Source organism: Felis catus, chromosome B1, assembly GCF_018350175.1.
Source record: "Felis catus isolate Fca126 chromosome B1, F.catus_Fca126_mat1.0, whole genome shotgun sequence".
Taxonomy (NCBI): domain Eukaryota; kingdom Metazoa; phylum Chordata; class Mammalia; order Carnivora; family Felidae; genus Felis; species Felis catus.
The window spans coordinates 86,915,794-86,918,232 of NC_058371.1; the positions used below are offsets into that span (position 1 = coordinate 86,915,794).

General features: G+C 53.1%; 1 pseudogene; it reads right to left on the bottom strand.

The window, feature by feature from the left end:
* Positions 1–934: 934 nt before the first annotated feature.
* LOC101098867 lies at positions 935–1,626 on the bottom strand (annotated as a pseudogene).
* Positions 1,627–2,439: the final 813 nt, after the last annotated feature.

Sequence of the window (2,439 nt, forward strand, 5' to 3'; positions counted from 1 at the left end):
GGCACCTGGGCATCTGCCCAAGTGCCTGGGCCAGCAGGACAGAAGGAACAGGAAGTGCCTCAGCAGCACTGGGCAATTGGGTCCCTTTCTCAATGGCTCCTGGGCTTGCTAGCTATGAAAGGATTACTTTTCACTTTTGCAGAATAATTATAAAGAAGGACTGGTTATTAAGAAACAGGTATGCTTTTCCCAAGAATACACAGTGTTTGAGAAACATAGGCAGATTCTTTCTTCTGGTGCCCATTTTTTAAGACCCCATTTGAGCCACAGCCCTCTAGGTACGTCTTAAAAAGAAGTTTAAGTTTCTTTGTGAGTGTGCATGTGTTCCAACACATTTTATTTACAAAAATAGGCAGCATGGGGCGCCTGGGTGGCACAGTCGGTTAAGCGTCCGACTTCAGCCAGGTCACGATCTCGCGGTCCATGAGTTCGAGCCCCGTGTCAGGCTCTGGGCTGATGGCTCAGAGCCTGGAGCCTGTTTCCGATTCTGTGTCTCCCTCTCTCTCTGTCCCTCCCCCGTTCATGCTCTGTCTCTCTCTGTCCCAAAAATAAATAAACGTTGAAAAAAAAAATTAAAAAAAAAATAGGCAGCAGGCCAGATTGGGCCCAAGGACTGTAATTTGCCAACCACTGCCCTCCATGACCACTGAGTAGATGACGTGGCTGCCTGGGGGACTATGGTCCGTTCTGCTCCTCCGTGAGATGGAAACCTCTAAGGTCTGGTGCTTTGCTGAGTTGTACCTGCATGCAGCACAGGAAACTGCGTATGGGAGTTTCTGACCAAGTGATGGCTGCAGAGGCCACCATGTAAGGGCCCCACCGGGACAGGTTGAGCCTCCTTCTTCATAAGAAACTGGTTGATTCCAGATCAGGCCCAACCCTCCCACCCGCATACACACATGGGCCCTGGGTGGGTACTGTCCTCACTGGGCACTTAAGAGCCCTTGTGCCGGGACCTGCCCACCAGCCCCTCTCTGGTGATGGCCTGGTTGTAGCTCTTCTGGGAGTCCAGCGCTTCTTCCACCCCCACCTCCAGGTTGTCTTGGGTGATGAAATGTTTTTGCCTCCTCCTGCAGCTGCAGCACTTCCTGCTCCTTGAGCTGCACGGGCCGCCTTCTGCTGCACCTGCCGCTGCTTCTGCTCAGGCCCCTCCTGCCGCAGCCTCGCCAATCGCTCAGCCCGAGCAGCAGCTGGTTCTCCGCCTGGTTCCAGGCCCTCAGGTCGCGGTGCTCAGCGGTATCCCGCAGCACCTTGCGCTCTGCCGGGACAGCGCCCGGGCCTCGTGCACCTTCTTCTGCATCTCGGAAGCGAAGCCAACTCCAGCCCGGGCGGAGACGCGCGCAAAGTCGGCGCCCTCTGGGCGCGCCCGCTTCGACACACCACCCACGGGGCCGACGGCAGCCTCTTCCCTGTCACACACACCGGAGGGCGCGCACCGTCTGGCGGGACTCAACCGGATCCACCACGGGCGGGTCGCCACGCACCCACCCTTGCACTTGGCCCCTTGCACTTGGCCGGCGGGTCCTGGCAGGTCTTGTGGCCGCGCATGGGCAGCAGCAGCGGGGCTCGGAGGCCCGCACAGGGGCCCCGCACCCAGGCCTCCAAGAAGCTTACGTTTTGTAACATGTCTGTGCTCCAGTCATGTCTTCCCGAAGATACACCCTAAGTGGAGATTTAGCAAGCACCTGATCTCTTCTTAAGCTTTTTTTTTTTTTTTTTAATGTTAATTTATTCTTGAGAGAAGGGGAAAGACAGAGCATGAGCAGGGGAGGGGCAGAGCGAGAGAGCGACACAGAATCCGAAGCAGGCTCCAGGCTCTGAGCTGTCAGCACAGAGCCCGATGGGGGGCTTGAACCCACGAGCTGCGAGATCATGACCTGAGCTGAAGTCAGACACTTAACGGACGAAGCCACCCAGGCGCCCCAAGCACCTGATCTTTTCAACACCTTGAAGATGTGGGTACTAGCCATTGGACGTTCTCTTTTCAAACGGTAAATTTATCCCAATTTTATCTATTTTGGGGATGGGACCGAGACACTTTCTTAACTATAATTCTTAGCACATTGAGTATTTGCCTTTTTCTCTGAGAAGAAACTTCAGACTGTAAATTCTTGGTTTGCATGTTACTTCTTTCCCTACAACGTGGTATGCTTAGTTTCATGGCCACTATGATTTGGCGCAAAGGGTATAGGGATTTTTAAGCACTCATTCATTTGTCTACCCAACACACACTTTTACTGAGCATCCTTTACTGCAGGCAGTGCTAGGTGCTGGGTGCACAACAGTGGGTGAACAAGACAGACAACAGAGCCTTATGAAGTTTACATTCTAGTTCAGGGAAAAGACACAGATTAATAGGTCAGCGAAATCAATGGGACAATTACACAGTGTGGTCAATGCTATGAAGAAGGTAAGACCATGTGATAGAAAGTAACATTT